The sequence below is a fragment of the Nicotiana tabacum genome, chromosome 8 (genome assembly GCF_000715075.1).
Source record: "Nicotiana tabacum cultivar K326 chromosome 8, ASM71507v2, whole genome shotgun sequence".
Lineage (NCBI taxonomy): Eukaryota > Viridiplantae > Streptophyta > Magnoliopsida > Solanales > Solanaceae > Nicotiana > Nicotiana tabacum.
In genome coordinates this window covers 68,449,688-68,467,814 of record NC_134087.1, presented here as the reverse complement: position 1 = coordinate 68,467,814, position 18,127 = coordinate 68,449,688, and positions in this window count along the sequence as shown.

The following is an 18,127-nucleotide window of genomic DNA, read 5'->3' as shown; positions in this document are numbered from 1 at the left end:
GGACAAAATGAAATGGGGTGGTGTGATATGTTTATTTAATGTAATGGGGATGAGTGGGAAGATAATGGGTTTGGTAGAGAAAAAGTATTGATTTTAATTGATTGAAAGATTTATGGGATGAGTTATATATAGGAAGTCTTGAAACAAGATTATAGACAGAAAATAAAAGAGATAGACAGAAAAACACACACAGAAACAGAGAAAAAATACACAGATAAGAGAAACGAATCTGAAAGAAAAAATAAGAGAGAGAAAAGGGCTGAACATTTAAGAGAGAGAAAATTCCGAAAAATATTTAAACTTTCAAAATAAAAAAAAACTAAAAAAATATTTTGCTTTCTTTTGTTGTTTGAAATCAGAATTAATTGTTGTTTCATCAAAGCTGGAAGCTTTTGTTTTTTTTTTGGGATTACTACTCCACCGGTCTATTACTGGGTTGTTACTGTTGCTGGGCTATTGTTGCTGTGTTGTACTGATTTTACTGCTGCTGCTGATTCTCATATTCATTTTCTTTTGCTTCCAATATCAGGTACACAACTGAAAAGCTGTTTATTGTAATCCGAAATATGAAGCGTGAATACATATGAAGAATGAAAATTTGAAGTTTTAATTTCGTTTTTTTTCTTTGTTCCTTTTGTTGATTGTATTTAAGCTATTTCATGAATTACTAAATAATAGCTGGAATAAGAAAATAATATCATAAGTTAGTCTGTAATAAATCAGTTCGGCAAAACAGGTTAATTCACTAGTTATGAAGGCTTCAAGATTATAGGTTGATCATGAACAAGTAGCTAAATTTAGCTAAGACACGAATTTAAATTAAACATCGTAAATTAGGCATTAAGGCATGACTTGAGCTTAAGCAAGATTAGAAGAACGTTTAAGTCTAATAAACTTTCTAATAAGCTTTAGTAATTATGGTTAAATCTAGTTTCAAATGATTGTGAATAATTAATCTCAATAATATTTTTTTAAAAAAATAACAATGCTGAGTTTTAATCTAGCTATATTTGTTTATTTTGAATTTTAGTTGTTGAATTTTTATTTTATTTATAATTTCGAAATTAAGAGTAAAATTCCTTTTTTCATCAATATTTGTATTAATCAAGCAATTAGCATGTCATGTTTTCTTAAAATAATAAAAGCTAGTAATTAATTAGGATTTTTCTTTCTTTATTTTAGAGACTAATTTTTATAGAAAAAATGTAGTCGTTTTAAGATTTGTCCATTTAAAATAAATGAGATGAGCCTCGCTTAATGAAATGTATAGATTTCGGGGCCCTCAATAAATGTACAGTTAATTGCTTAGAATTAGGGAGGAGCCGTTTTAGCAAATTTCACGGCCCTACCCAAAATAATGACACGCTAGTCGCTCTAGGCGCGTATTTAATAATGTTATTTCCTTAAATACGGGTGTGCATTTATGTAACCCAAATCTAAATCTCAACGGAGTCGAAATGTGTCGATAACCACGGGTGCATTGATTGCGACGTGATTTGAAATACGTTTTCACAATGTTGCAATTCTTCGTAAAATAATAACAATAAATAAAATAATAATAATAATAATAAAAGCGGCTAAGGGATAAAATTTGCACATAAGTTTATAATACGTATTATATCAGATAATCAAGCCGAATATAACAGTTGAGCGACCGTGCTAGAACCACGGAACTCGGGAATGCCTAACACCTTCTCCCGGGTTAACAGAATTCCTTATCCGGATTTCTGGTGCGCAGACTGTAATACAGAGTCATTCTTTTCCTCGATTCGGGATTAAAACCGGTGACTTGGGACACCATAAATCTCCCAAGTGGCGACTCTAAAATAAATAAATAAATTCCGTTTCGACTGTCCTTTAATTGGAAAAAACTCCTGTACCCCCGCGAGGGCGGAAAAAGGAGGTGTGACAGCTCTGGCGACTCTGCTGGGGAATAAAAGTGCTTTAAACCCAGAACCACTGGTTCAGGGTTAGAAATTCGAGCTTAGATAAATTGTTATATTTGGCTTTATCTGATTTTTACATGTTTGAGCCTAATGTGCTAAATGCTGCTTTTACCGCTTTGATATTATTTGACTGTATATATAAACTGTGCCGAACCCTTCTCTCTTCACCTCCGGGGATGTGCTTACTGGTTGAGACTCCCTATTCTGTTAGTGTTATACCCTAAAATAAGAAAGAGGTCGGACAAGTTACGAAGCCGGATGGCCTTTTGGTTCCCGGTAAGTTGCCCCCTCCTCGACTCGAGTTGTCCGCTCGGGTACACAGTCTAGTACACTGACCCAGGTTTTGAATATAGAATAACGTGACTTCATGCCGGATCCCTAGTAGGAACGCTTATTTGCATCACGTTGCATTTGACTTAGGGGACTCAACACAGGGGTTGGGTCCGTCTAGGACTAGCAACCTGAAATGAAAAGACCATTCTGATGCATCCTACTTGCTCTGTACATATATTTGTTTCGAACTTGCATGTTGACCGGTTTCTGAATCTCGGGAATGTTGGAAAATTGAAGAAAAAAAAAGAAAAAAAAGGGAAAAAGAATATATCAGTTAGGGAGTTAATTGATTATTTTAGAAAAAAATCAATGACCAATTACTGGCGAAACTCTGCCGAAATTTTGAAAAAAAAAAGAGGAAAATATTTTATTTTGTTTTACTAAAAAATATAGGAAAAAAAAGAGTCTTTTATTTTTTTTTGGTTTGGAAAAATAGATTGTTTTATTGTTTGTTGAAAATGGAAAAAAAAATCGTTATTTTGTCTTTTTCAAAAATAGAAAAGGAAAATAGATTGTCTTGCCAGGAAAAAATAAAAATGAAAAAGAGTCATGTTTTAAAATAGTTCGGTTAATTTGCCCGAACTACGCGGGTTTGATTCTCACCGGATGTGAGATACGTAGGCAACCCTCATCGGGTCCAACCCCCTTTTGCTAAAAAAGCCAAAAACACATAAATTAAAAAAAAACATGTCTAAGATTTTTAATTTTGTCATAAATAAGTCGGGTGATGTCCAACTTCCTTTTTTTTAAAAAAAATATATAATAATAATAGCAAAATATATATGTCAAATTTCTAAGAAGTCGGGTGACGCTGTTTTATGAAGACATAGCCGAATGTTCCCGAAGGGGACGCCGGAAGGCTGACTTTGCATAAACAGCCACATTTGGGTCATATTTAAGATTTGGTCCAGTTGACCCACACAGCCTTAAAAATCTTTGTCCCCGAGACGTTGAAAGGCCGTGTTTGCAATATTGAGTTTCCTAATTTGAAAAACGATAAAGAAAAAAAGAGTCATAAATAAGTCAGGTGATGTTGTTATGTCATAAATAGCCAAATATTCCCAAACGGGGCACCGGAGGGCTGACTTTGCATAAACAACCACCTTTGGTCGTATTTTGATTTTTGACCCTCACAGCCTTAAAATTTTTGCCCCTGAGGCGCAGGAAGGCCGTGTCGCAATATCGGGTCTTTTATCTAAAAATATTAGAATTAAGAATTGAGTTCTTCATTTAAAATATAGGGTTAATTTTGAGTCGATAATATAGATAGTAGTTTTTGGAGTTAAATAAAAGTTTTCTTTTGCTTAAACGCTTTAATAAATGTGCAGGATGAGCACAACAATAAATGAGCCTTTTTCAATAATGACCAAAATCCCTTTTGAGCTGCAATTGTGGTGGAATGATTTGGGCAAAGAAGGGCAAGACGAAGTGAGAAAATATTTGAAAGACCTTCCGGATTTATTAGACATTCAGCCTCGGGGGATATCATCAGGGCATTGGTCGCCCATTGGGATTCGGCACATAATGTGTTTCATTTTTCAGACTTTGAACTCACCCCAACAATAGAAGAAATAGCGGGGTACATTGGAAGTGACCAAGCTCCATTGAGATTCAAATACTTGATTGCTCCTAGAGCCATTACCATACATCGATTCCTGGATTCCTTGAAAGTACCCCGGACAGTTCATCACCCAGATTTTGCAAAGGGTTTCTGCAGTTTCCGCTTCGTGTATGATAGATATGGACATGTGGGCGGGTTCAATAATCCAGACTTTAAGCTTTGCAGCAGAAATAGCCGACAAAAATGGGAGAAACACAGGCGAGTGGCATTTATGGTAGCTTTTTTGGGTCTCGTAATATTCCCAAGGAAAGATGGTAATATTGATTTGAAAATAGCAGGCGTCGTCAGTACTTTGCAAACCATGGGGAAAAGCACTTTAGCACCTATGATTGTGGCTGATATCTTCAGAGCTCTCACTGCGTGCAAAGCTGGGGGCAAATTTTTTGAGGGATGTAACTTATTGTTACAAATGTGGATGATTGAGCATTTGTGCCCGCGCTCTCAGTTATTGAGTTATGGCTCGGCTGAGAAAACTTGTATAGGGGAATTTTGTACGAGAATCAAAGGGGTTGGTCTACCTGAAGGAGTCACAGCTTGGGCATTATTATTTCGGAACCTCGAGGCTAGCCAGATACAGTGGGTGCTTGGATGGTTGTCTGTCGAGGAAGTCATATATATGCCAGCAGCCCGACCGCATTTTTTGTTAATGGGACTCAAAAGCATACAACCTTATGCACCGTATCGGGTTCTGAGGCAACTCGGTAGATATCAAGTAATACCGAGAGATGAAGATTTGAGTACCCAAGTGGTCGAAATTAGTCCTGACGGTCGATTCCCCGAGGAAGAGGTTCGTCAAATTTGGAGTGAGTGTCAATATCTGATGGCAAACACTTGTGTGTCCGATAGGGTCAGAGGGGAAATTGCTCCAGGGTATCACGAATGGTTCAGAGGTGACGTGGCATATGGAAGACCGGCTAAAAGACCTCATCTCGAAGATTTCGCCAAGTCGTCCCAAGAGCAGTGGGATTGGTTAGCAAAGGAAGAAAGCTATCGAGTTGAGATTGGTAAATTAAAGCAACAAGTCGAGAGTCTGAAATTCGAGAGCAGTGTACAGGTTGCCGAGGATCAAGGTGAAAAGAATAGACTAGCCAGAGAAAATGACGCTCTTAAAGCCCAAGTCCGACAGTTGAAGATAACCATCGATAAGCAACCGAGGAGCCGATCCGATGAACAATTGGTAAAAAGATTGGAAAGCGAAGTCAGAGAATGGCGGGATGAGCTAGGAAAAGCTGAAAATGTCATGGCAGAACTTAAAGCACAATGGGCGACAAGAACCGAAGAGCGTCGCCAATACTTGAATCAGTTGAAAAGGGACCATGAGAAAATTGTTGCCAATTTAAAGAGAAAAGTAGTTGCCCTTGAAGGTAGAGCGGTTAGGCAGGCTAGAGACTTCGAAACTGAGAGCGGACATTGTTACAACTTGTTAGCCCAAATGGAGGCAGAAGTGCAACAGCTGCAAGACCAGCACTTGCAAGACTCCCGAGCTTTAAAGACGTGCAGCGATCAGATAAGACGCTTGCTCATAGAAAAGAAGCAAACAAAAGACAGGATTAGAGCCATTGCTCATGCTATTGTCAGGAGATGCCGGGTTTGTGAAGACATGACCCGTACTACTTTTATCTCAGCAGTGATGATCTATGTGAAGCGAACCATGAATGAGTTAGAGCAGCTTGAAAGGGATTTGGATCCTAGACCCGCGGCGAGGCCGAACGACGCCCCGCGGATACCTAAGTTTGAAGCACTAGAATATGCATAGTCCGTGTCTGTGAGTGTCTACCATTTCGAGTCAGTCTTTTGTACGTCCGTTATCTTTCTGGATTGAGTATGTTTGCAAGCTTAGAGTTTTTGTTTGCTTTCAGATTGCGTTTGTTAGTTTCTTTCCAAAACAAAAGATGTCGAGTTTGTAAGAGTCTGTTTATTAATGAAAGTTGAGCATTTTATTTCCACCCTTATTTTTACATTTATCTGCACGAACTACGCTTGGTCTGATTCGTGCGGGGTCACGATACGTAGGCAATCTCTATAGGATTCGACCGTAATTAAAAAAAAAGAAGAATATATATTTGTCAGAGCAAAAATAAGCCGGGATGATGCATGCGGTCAGAGCAAAAGCATGTTAGAAATGATTAACTGCCTAGGAGCATTGCATCCCCCTAACGTGCAATTACAATATCTGTTAAGACTCTAACACTGACAAGTTTGTTGTTTTTCCAATCAATATCAGTTAGTTGTTAGAGCGTACTGGCACCGTACCATTATCAAACAAGATCAAAAGGTCCTATACCAGAAAGCATGACTGGGTCAGACAACAGCGTTGAGTCAGAAAAAACGGCCAATCAGATGCTGAAGGAAGCCCTGGAGAAAATGGAAAAAATGAGGCTAGAAATGAATGAAATGCAGATAGCCTTAGCTAGAGCCCAGAAGGGGCAAGAACTACCCGTTACTCCTACCTTCCAACCAGTACACACGCCGGAATACCCCTCTCCCGGTCCTTCAACAAGTTTCCCAAGCCATCACTATTATCAGGGAAGAGAGGCTTATGATTCCCAAGCTCCACCACCCACTCAAAACCCTCCTCCACCAAATGTTCCCGTCTTTGTGGCACCTCCCCCAGCTCCACTACATAGATCATCCAGTGAGCCGCTATTCCAAGCTCACGACACCCAATATTACCCTCCCGAACCCACTTTCAAAGCGCCTGAGCCATATACCTCCTCTCCCCATTTTGAAATCCCGGGAGAAGTTGAGAAACCGGTTAAGAATGCAGAACAAGAGGAGGTGATTCGTAAAGTCAAAAGCCTGGAGCAATCCTTCAGGAACATGCATGGTTTAGGAAACCAAGTTAGTGTCGCATACAAAGATTTGTGCCCTTTTCCTGATGTACAGTTGCCTGCGGGGTTTAAAATGCCGAAGTTTGACTTATATGAGGGGCACGGTGACCCAGTAGCCCATCTGCGTGGTTTCTGTAGCAAAATGAGAGGGGCTGGGGGAAAAGATGAGTTGTTGATAGCATATTTCGGGCAAAGCCTGAGCGGGTCAGCGCTAGAATGGTACACGAGGCAAGACCCCGGCCGATGGTATACATGGGATGATTTGGCCCAGGCATTCATCGGCCATTTTCAATATAACCTCGAAATAGTCCCTGATCGTCTGTCATTGTTGAAACTAGAAAAGAAGCCTGGGGAAAGTTTTAGAGAGTTTGGTTTCCACTGGAGGGAACAAGCTGCAAGGGTTGATCCTCCCATGCGGGAGAGTGAGATGGTAGATTACTTCTTGCAAACATTGGAACCTACCTATTTTGGTCATCTAGTGACATCTGTCGGGAAGTCGTTTAATGAAGTGGTAAAGATGGGAGCCATGATTGAAGAAGGATTGAAATCTAACAAGATCTTGAGCTACTCGGCGTTGAAAGCAACCACCCAGGCCATCCAAAGCGGTACTGGTGGTGTGCTGGGGAAGAAGAAGAAAGAAGAAGTTGCTGCAGTTGAAGCTAATGTTTGGTCCAGGCACAATAACCGTCCACTCTACTACAACCAACCCAGACCCCATCACCCAAACTATCAATATACCCCATATGGTCCACCGCAACACTATTATCCACCACCAGAACCACAATTTTCTATTCACCACGCCCAGACCTACACTCAACCCCCAGTGCACTCGCAATGGCGTACACCAAGTCCCCAAAATACACAGCCACACCCACAAAACACCTATCCACCTCCCAGGGCTAACAGACCAGGAACCAGCTTCCGCCCAAACCAAGCTTTTAGAAATGAGAAGGCCCCAAACAAAAAAACATTTACTCCGCTGGTAGAATCTTACACTTCTCTTTTCCACAGATTGAAACAGTTGGGGATGCTGACCCCAGTTGAATCCAAAGCACCAAATCCTCTTCCCAGAAACCTGGACCACTCTGTTAGCTGCGAGTATTGCTCAGGGATGCCGGGGCACGATACTGAAAAAATGTTGGAAGTTGAAAAACGCAATCCAAGAGCTCATTGATAATCGCCGTATTGAGGTACAGGCTCCAGAGGCCCCGAACATCAATCAAAATCCGTTACCAGTGCATTATGAGGCCAACATGATCGAACTGATACATAAGGGGGCAGAGCCTAAGAAACCTTCGCAGGTGGTTATGGTGATTCGTTCTACGGAAACCAAAGAAAAGACAGTGAGTGCAAGGCCAGTGGTTCAGTTAAAAGCAGTAGAAGACAAGCCAGTGCTAGTAATGGGAAAGGGACCGTTTGTGGCCGAGAAAAAGCAGGAGCCAGTCAAGATAGTGGTACCAAGGTCAGTATCCACGCCCGTGGTGGTTGTGAAGGGAGTCTATGTAGAACCGGTTGTCATAAAACCGGTAGTCCAGTTACCCATGGTTGATAGCAAAGCCGTACCCTGGAAATATGACAAAGTAGTGGTGACATACAAAGGAAAGGAAATTGAGGAAGAAAGTTGTGAAGCACAGGGACTGACCCGGTCGAGACGTTGTTTCGCCCCCGAAGAGTTGAGAAAAGCTAAGGGCGCAAAAGACAATCCAGTGCCAGTTAAAAAAGCTGTAACGGAAGAGGAAACAGAAGAGTTTCTGAAAAAGATGAAAGGACAAGATTATTCCATTGTTGAGCAACTGAGAAAAACACCGGCCCAAATCTCGTTGTTGTCATTATTAATTCACTCTGATGAGCATTGCCGAGCTTTAATGAAGATATTGAATGAGGCTCATGTGCCTGACAAAATCTCAGTAAACCATTTAGAGACAATTGCCAACAAGATCTTTGAAGTGAACAGGATAGCATTTTCTGATGATGAATTGCCTATGGAAGGCACAGAACACAACAAGGCTCTCTATTTGACGGTCAAATGTGAAGGTTCAATGGTTACTCGGGCACTAATCGATAACGGGTCGAGCGCTAATATTTGCACGTTAGCCACATTGAACAAGTTAAAGATTGATGAGGATAGAATCCGCAAAAATAGCATTTGTGTTCGAGGGTTCGATGGAGGGGGAACAAACACAGTAGGGGATATTGTACTCGAATTGACTATTGGCCCAGTCGAGTTCACGATGGAATTTCAGGTGTTGGATGCTGCAGTATCCTATAATCTTTTGTTGGGTCGACCGTGGATTCATGCGGCAAAAGCCGTGCCCTCCACACTACACCAAATGATCAAATTCGAGTGGGACAGACAAGAAATTGTGTTACATGGGGAAGATCCCACATGCGCCGTGAATGATGCCATTGTACCCTTTATAGAGACCGAAGATGATAAGGGGCCATGGGTGTATCAGATCCTCGACACGGTTCCGGTGAGCAGGGTGCCTGAGGGTAAAAGCATGCCATGTCCCAGGGTGTCAGCTGCGACCGTCATGGTAGTGTCAGAAATGTTGAATAACGGGTTCGTGCCCGGGAAGGGTTTGGGGGTTGAACTGCAGGGCATTACTCAACCTGTGTCTTTGCCCAAAAATCTGGACACCTTCGGGTTAGGGTTCAAACCAACAGCGGCAGATGTCAGAAAGGCCCGTAAATTGAAGAAGAAAGCTTGGGTGCTCCCTAAACCAATTCCTCGATTGTCCAGGTCCTTCGTCAGGCCGAATATCAAGAAACAGTCATTGGCAAAGATATCGGGTTCGTTAGTTGAGGCGGATGGGAATTTGGATAAGGTGTTTGAGAAAGTATTTGCTGAAGTAAACATGGTTGAGGCCGGGGAAGGGTCAAGCAGAGCAGACATACAGTACATCGGACCACGTGCTAACATCAGCAATTGGGAAGCTACTCCTCTTCCAGTTCGGAGGGAGTCGTGGTAGTGGGTTTTGTTTTCCTTTTTGTCACCTGGATTATTCCAGGGTTTGTAATCCAGTTGTTATGTTCCGTCCGTTTGGATGAGTTAAAACCTTGTTGTCTTTACGTTTAATGAAATGCAATTTTCTTCGTCCCTAATTCTCTTTCCATTTTCTTTTCTTTTCTTTGTACAGTTCTTTTTATGCTGATATCAATGACATGACATGCATGAGGAATCTTCGGCCCAGTTTTAAAAGCCAATCTAGTTCAGAAGTAATAATACAAGAGATCGAGTGTGATGATGGGATGGATTGTAATAATGATGAAGCTTATGAGGAAATTAGTAAAGAATTAAGTCACTTTGAAGAAAAACCCAAACCTAACCTAAATGACACAGAAGCAGTTAATCTAGGGGACCAAGATAATGTACGGGAAACTAAAATAAGTGTTCATTTGGATCCACAACTCAAGGAGGAGATAATTAAAGTATTGCATGAGTACAAAGACGTTTTTGCATGGTCATATGATGATATGCCGGGTCTAAGCACCGATTTGGTGGTTCATAAATTGCCCACTGATCCAGCACTCCTCCCTGTCAAGCAGAAGTTGAGAAAGTTCAAAACAGACATAAGTGTGAAGATCAAAGAAGAGATCTCCAAGCAGTTTGAGGCAAGGGTCATTCAGGTTACACGGTACCCCACTTGGTTAGCCAATGTCGTGCCTGTGCCAAAGAAAGATGGCAAGACCAGGGTGTGCGTCGATTATCGAGACCTTAACAAAGCAAGCCCAAAAGATAATTTCCCACTGCCCAACATCCATATACTGATCGACAATTGTGCCAAACATGATATTGGCTCTTTTGTGGATTGTTATACGGGTTATCATCAAATTCTAATGGATAAGGAAGATGAAGAAAAGACGGCATTCATCACGCCGTGGGGAACGTATTGTTATCGGGTCATGCCGTTTGGTTTGAAAAATGCTGGGGCAACTTATATGAGGGCCATGACAACTATCTTCCATGATATGATACATAAAGAAATTGAGGTATACGTGGATGATGTGATCGTTAAGTCTAGACAGCAATCTGACCATGTCAGAGATTTGAGAAAATTCTTTCAAAGGCTTCGCAGATACAATCTTAAGCTCAATCCTGCGAAATGTGCTTTCGGGGTGCCATCTGGGAAGTTGTTGGGATTTATAGTTAGCCGGAGGGGTATTGAATTAGACCCGTCAAAGATCAAAGCTATTCAGGAGTTGCCACCTCCAAGAAACAAAACCGAGGTGATGAGTTTGTTGGGAAGACTGAACTATATCAGCAGGTTCATTGCTCAGCTCACGGCAACGTGTGAACCAATTTTCAAATTGTTAAAGAAAGATGCCGCGGTCAAATGGACTGATGAATGCCAGGAGGCTTTTGATAAGATAAAGGGGTATTTGTCAAACCCACCCGTGCTGGTCCCACCAGAACCAGGGAGGCCTTTGATTCTATATCTGACAGTTGTGGACAGTTCATTCGGCTGTGTACTGGGGCAGCATGATGTTACGGGCAGAAAGGAGCAGGCTATCTACTATCTCAGTAAGAAGTTCACATCTTACGAGGTCAAATATACTCATCTGGAAAGGACATGTTGTGCCCTAACTTGGGTGGCACAGAAATTGAAACATTACTTGTCATCTTACACCACTTACCTTATATCTCGCTTGGACCCGTTGAAGTATATTTTTCAGAAACCCATGCCCACAGGAAGGCTTGCAAAATGGCAGATCTTACTTACAGAGTTCGACATTGTCTATGTGACACGGACTGCCATGAAAGCACAGGCATTAGCCGATCACTTGACTGAGAACCCCGTTGATGAAGATTATGAGCCTTTGAAAACTTATTTCCCTGATGAAGAGGTAATGCACATTGATGAATTAGAACAAGCTGAGAAGTCGGGATGGAAACTTTTCTTTGATGGGGCTGCAAATATGAAGGGTGTGGGAATAAGAGCAGTACTTATTTCGGAAACAGGTCAGCATTACCCCGTTACAGCTCGACTTCGTTTCTACTGTACAAACAACATGGCAGAATATGAGGCGTGTATATTGGGATTGAGATTAGCTGTGGATATGGGTGTACGGGAAGTCTTGGTCATGGGTGACTCGAACTTACTGGTACACCAGATTCAAGGGGAATGGGAAACACGGGACTTGAAGCTTATACCGTATCGGCAGTGTCTGCATGAGCTTTGCCAGCGTTTTCAGGCCATAGAATTCAGACACATTCCAAGGATTCATAATGAGGTTGCTGACGCTTTGGCTACTTTGGCGTCAATGTTGCACCATCCAGATAAGGCCTATGTCGATCCATTGCAGATTCAAGTCCGTGATCAGCATGCTTACTGTAATGTGATAGAAGAGGAAATCGATGGAGAGCCGTGGTTCCATGATATCAAAGAGTACATCAAAGCGGGAGTATATCTAACGCAAGCCACCGGTGATCAGAAAAGAACAATTCGACGGTTGGCAAGTGGGTTTTTCCTTAGTGGAGGAGTACTGTACAAAACAACGCCAGAGCTTGGTTTGTTGAGATGTATAGATGCACGGCAGGCCACAACTATCATGACTGAGGTGCATTCCGGAGTTTGCGGACCGCATATGAGTGGGTATGTTCTAGCAAAGAAGATTCTCCGATCAGGTTATTATTGGCTCACGATGGAGCGAGATTGTATCAGTTTTGTGCATAAGTGTCATCAATGTCAAATACATGGAGATTTGATTCATGCTCCACCATCAGAATTACATACGATGTCCGCGCCATGGCCTTTTGTTGCATGGGGCATGGATGTTATTGGGCCAATTGATCCAGCAGCATCAAACGGGCACAGGTTTATCTTGGTAGCTATAGATTATTTTACCAAATGGGTGGAAGCGAAGACATTCAAGTCTGTGACCAAGAAGGCTGTAGTTGACTTCGTGCATGCAAATATCATTTGTCGGTTTGGGATCCCAAAGGTAATCATCACAGATAATGGGGCTAATCTTAATAGCCATTTGATGAAGGAGACATGTGAGCAGTTTAAGATTGCTCACAGGCACTCTACTCCGTACCGTCCCAAGGCAAATGGTGCGGTTGAAGCGGCCAATAAGAACATAAAGAAAATACTCCGGAAGATGGTTGAAGGATATAGACAATGGCACGAGAAATTGCCTTTTGCATTGTTAGGATATCGCACCACCGTGCGTACCTCGGTAGGGGCGACTCCTTACTCATTGGTATACGGTACCGAGGCGGTAATACCCGCAGAAGTGGAAATCCCATCTCTGCGAATCATTGCAGAGGCTGAAATCAATGATGATGAATGGGTGAAAAGCCGTCTTGAGCAGTTGAGTTTGATCGATGAGAAAAGATTGGCATCAGTGTGTCATGGCCAACTGTACCAACGAAGAATGGCAAGAGCATACAACAAAAAAGTACGTCCAAGGAAATTTGAAGTCGGGCAATTAGTACTGAGGCGGATCTTGCCTCATTGGGCTGAGGCAAAAGGAAAATTTTTCCCAAACTGGCAAGGACCATTTGTAGTAACCAGAGTGTTGTCTAATGGAGCATTGTATTTGACAGATGTGGAAGGAAAATGTGTAGAAATGACAATCAATTCCGATGCGGTCAAGAGATATTATGTATGATTTCTTTATTTTCTGAATGTATCTATTCGTATTTGGCATATCTTAAAGATTGAAATGATGAAGGCATTTTGTTCTGCTATTCAAACACAACACTCCCTTGTTATCCCCTTCGAGCCTTACTTATTTTTCATACACCTCTTTCGGAATCAGCGGCACTATTAGAGAACACAAGTGCCGAACATAAAGAAAAGAAGGAAAGAAAAAAAAAGAAGAAAAGAAAAAGAAAAAGAAAAGAAGAAAAAGAAAGGAAAGAAAAGTGAAGAAAAAAAAAGAAGGGGAAAGAAGAGAAACATAACAACGTAGTCTCTATGAAGTGAACTACGTTTGACTTGATCCCGAAAGGGTACGTAGGCAGCCTTACTCCAAGGTTCAGTCATACCAAATAGAAATCCAAAAATCCCCAAGCAAGAAACTGGGGCATAAGTGGTGATTGTTATGAAAGTTGGATTCCGAAAGTTGTAATTTGAACCTATTGGAATTGTTTTGAGCCTTTTATACCTTTCTTTCTAACTCAATCCAAAAGCCTACATTACGGTCCAAAGAAAGACCTTATGATCAGTTTTGAGAAATGCCAAGATGAACAGGTAGGAATAACCCACGACAGGGGCAACACTCTGGTTCGAGCAAGAAGAACAAAAATAAATGAGAGAGTCTTATGGGTGAAAACCCTCACGGGCACTGTAAGGCGACGGGAGCTGAGAGAAAAATAAATGAGAGAGTCTTGTTGGTGAAAACCTTTACGGGCACCTCAAGGCGAAGGTGAGATAAGAAATGGAAAACTGAGAAAGGTCTGTTGATAGAAACCATTTCGCGGTACCGCAGGGAAACAAGGTTAAGGTCTGGATAAATCAAACAAGTGATGGAAGTTCTGGGCAATGAGGTACGACAATTGAGAGTTTGTTTGGTTGGACAGATTGGGCTGATTAATCCAAAATACATGTCATGACCATTGGTACTAGTTTGTCTCACTCAGATAAGTTTCTTTTCCTTCTCCTTTCAAACAGTCATCTGGTTTTGGATTCTTCTTATCCTTAACTCAAGAATCATGACATTTCATTTTCTTTTGAGGGTTTTATCTAGCTGAGATGTTTCAGTGCCAGTTTTGTTCAATGCAAGCAGAAAGGACTTCAAAGTTAACTACCAGCTTCTAGAATTGTAAAGCACAACGTGGTCAGAGCATGTCAAAAAATAACTTGATGTCAAGTGGAATACAGGGAATTAACGGAAGTTTCATCGGTGAAATGATTGGGGAATATCGTGGGAAAGGCGAAAGCTCAAACAAAAAGGTCAGAAAAGTGAAATAACAGTAGGAGTGTAAAACATTTAGGTCGCCAGAGGTTGGGAAATTTAAAAGTTGGTCAGAAAGTCAAGCGGTTCAGGGTCAGTGCGTGGAAATTAGTCAACACAAAGCAAGGCAGTGGAAGGATTTTTCAGCAAGAATGCCATCAACTAATCACCGTTTTAAACTGACAAAATTTTCTTTGATTGAGCAGGAGGAGAAAAGTTAGTTGTTGAAGAGGAATTCTCCAGGAGGGAAAAACAAGCACTAATTAGGATAAAATGCAAGTTATCAGGAGTCCGCCTGGAGAATAGAGACATTCATTTCAAATTTAGCAATCAGGAGTCTGCCTGGAGAACAGAGACATACTTTTTAAGTTTGACGTCAGGAGTCCGCCTGAAGAACGGAGACATACAGTTTAAATTTCAAAAATCAGGAGTCCGCCTGGAGAATAGAGACATTCAATTTCAAATTTAGCAATCAGGAGTCCGCCTGGAGAACAGAGACATACTTTTCAAGTTTGATGTCAGGAGTCCGCCTGAAGAACAGAGACATACAGTTTAAATTTCAAAAGTCAGGAGTCCGCCTGGAGAATAGAGACATTTAATTTTAAATTTAGAAATCAGGAGTCCTCCTGAAGAATGGAGACACATAGTTCAAGTATTGGTTGAAGTTAGGAGCCCCCCCTGAATAACATAATGACGATTTATTGGTCGAAGTCAGGAGCCCGCCTGAAGAGAGGAATGACGTTTATTTTTAAAGTTGTTGTTGGAGTTGGGAGCCCGCCCATAGAACAGAGGCATACATTTCAGTCTTTATATTTCAAGCGTTGAAGTTGGGAGCCCGCCCAGATAACAGAGGCATACATTTCAGTCTTTATATTTCAAGCGTTGAAGTTGGGAGCCCGCCCAGATAACAGAGGCATACATTTCAGTCTTTATATTTCAAGCGTTGAAGTTGGGAACCCGCCCAGATAACAGAGGCATACATTTCAGTCTTTATATTTCAAGCATTGAAGTTGGGAGCCCGCCCAAATAACAGAGGCATACATTTTAGTCTTTACATTTCAGTTGTTGAAGTTGGGAGCCCGCCCATAGAACAGAGGCATACATTTCAGTCTTTTCATTTCAAGTGTTGAAGTTGGGAGCCCGCCCATAGAACAGAGGCATACATTTCAGTCTTTACATTTCAAGAGTTGAAGTTGGGAGCCCGCCCAGATAACAGAGGCATACATTCAGTCTTTAATTTCAAGTATTGAAGTTGGGAGCCCGCCCATAGAACAAGAGGCATACATTTCAAGATCAAGTCAGAGGACAATAAAACAGAGGGTTACAATAGGAATCCCCAGCAGGAGACAATAAAATTCCCCGACACTGGGAAACAGAAGGTTGCAACAAGAGGTCACAGTACAAACTCAATTACATGTGTCAAAGGAAGAAAAGCACCGGAAGAAATGCAAGCAGACAAGGAAGCAAGGCAACAAAAACAAATTGTACTCTAGCCTAGCTTCTTGTTTTCTTTTAAGCATGGTGCAACAAGGAGATCGGTAAGCAGTGGTAATAGCATGCAACAACAGTAACAATGCAGTCCCACGGTAGTCCCAGCTACCAAAATTTCCCGAACTACATTGAACTGATTCCTGTTTAGCCCAGGATATGTAGGAAACCTTTGAAGCAAAGGTTCGGTCAAATCTTTTTCAAAAAATGCTTCAACGGAGTACTCGGATGAGCAAAAATCGCTCGCTTTATCTTTGCACGAAAACCCTTCGTGTCTTCGGGCAAAGAGGGGCAGCTGTAAGCACGTGATTTTTGCCCTATATGAGAATTACTCCCAAAAAATTCAAAAAATAAAATGATTTTTCTTTGGTGTGCAATTTTGTGATATTTTGTTATATTTTGAATAATTATTGGCATTTGTCTGTGCGTTTTTATTTGCTAAATTAATAAAAAATACACAAATATGTCGCATTTTGCATGTAGGATTTAATTCTACAATTTTTAGTAATTAAATTTGTTTTACAAAAATTAAAAATTACAAAATAGGCATCGTTTGCATTTCTAGCATTTAATGTCCAAATATACGATTTTATGCTTAATTAATACTTAATTGTGCGTTAATTGTTATTGGGAGTTAATTTGCGCTTTTATAACTTAATTTAGTTCTTAATAATAGTTTAAGTATTTTTATAATTTAGTTTTAGAAAAATAAAAGAAGAAAAGAGAGCGAAAATATAAAGAAAGTCGGAATTGAGCCTCTTCTTCAATTTCAAGCCACAGGCCCAAAAAATGGTCCAATCTTCCCTACGACCCAGTCCATTTCGAACTGGGTCGACCCAGTCCATAACCCAAAAGACCCAAACCCCTCTGTCTTACATTTTACAACACAAAACAAAAGAAAAAAAAGAAGAAAAAACCCTAAAAAGACTAAGAAGTCATCCGCCCCCCTCCTATCTTCTTCTTCTTCCTCAAGTTTCTCCAAGGTCATCCATGGCTTCCCCCTCAAATCTCAACCATGGCTGCCCAACGTCACACTCACACACACACACGCACGTCACCCTCACGACCCCGACTCAACCAAACGACCTCCGAACGCGACCGAACCAACTACCTTCTCCAACCCCGTCGTTGCTTCGTCTTCGACAACCAACAACCAGTCCGTCGAGCTCCACCATGAAAGCCCACAGTTGAGATTTCCGCGACTGTTTCTGTCTCCGAGCTGCTGCATCACGCTCATCATCTTCAACACCAAGCTCCCCGTCGCTGCCCTCGTCGTCCAGCCCTATCCGCCATTGAAGCTCGAGTTTGCTCGACTATGGCTGCTTCCCCGCTGTGTTTCAGCTACTTCTGCTTTCTTCTTCGTCGTCCCAAACAGCTGCTGCGTTGTTCTTCGCCATTGGGCTGCCGGACAATGCTTCATCTTCCCTTCGTCTTCTTCGGTTTGTCAAAGGTCGAGGGTTTTTCGTCGAGTCAAGATCCTGTACGTCGTGAGTTCATCGTCAAGTTCGTTGTTTGTTTGGTCGTTGTTCGTCGTTTCGATCCGGTTAGTAGTTTTTGAGTTTTATTTTTGTCCATATTTTTGTTTGATATTTTCCGGATCCAAAATCGTTAAATGATTTAATCCTTGTTTTGTTCGTTGTTCATCATTGAAATAATTTTCTAGTGTGTTCATGTTGTTTGTTAAATTAATTTTCAGATTTCAAAATAGAAGTTTAATTAGTTGTTTTTATATTCATGTCATGTTTGTATTATTTTTTAAGTGAATATTTGTTAGTTTGATGTTTGTTAGATACAAATTGAAATTTAATTAAATATTTCTTCAATTTGTTTCATGTGTTTATGTATTGTTAGAAATTGTTAATATTGTTAGGTTCAAGTTTAAGTTCATAATTGTTTCTTCGTCGATCTTGTTATTTGTTTAAAGAATTTAGTTGTGTTAGAGAAATATGTTGGTTTAATCGTTTAAATCCATCATGTTTGTTGTTTAAAATAGATTTAATTCA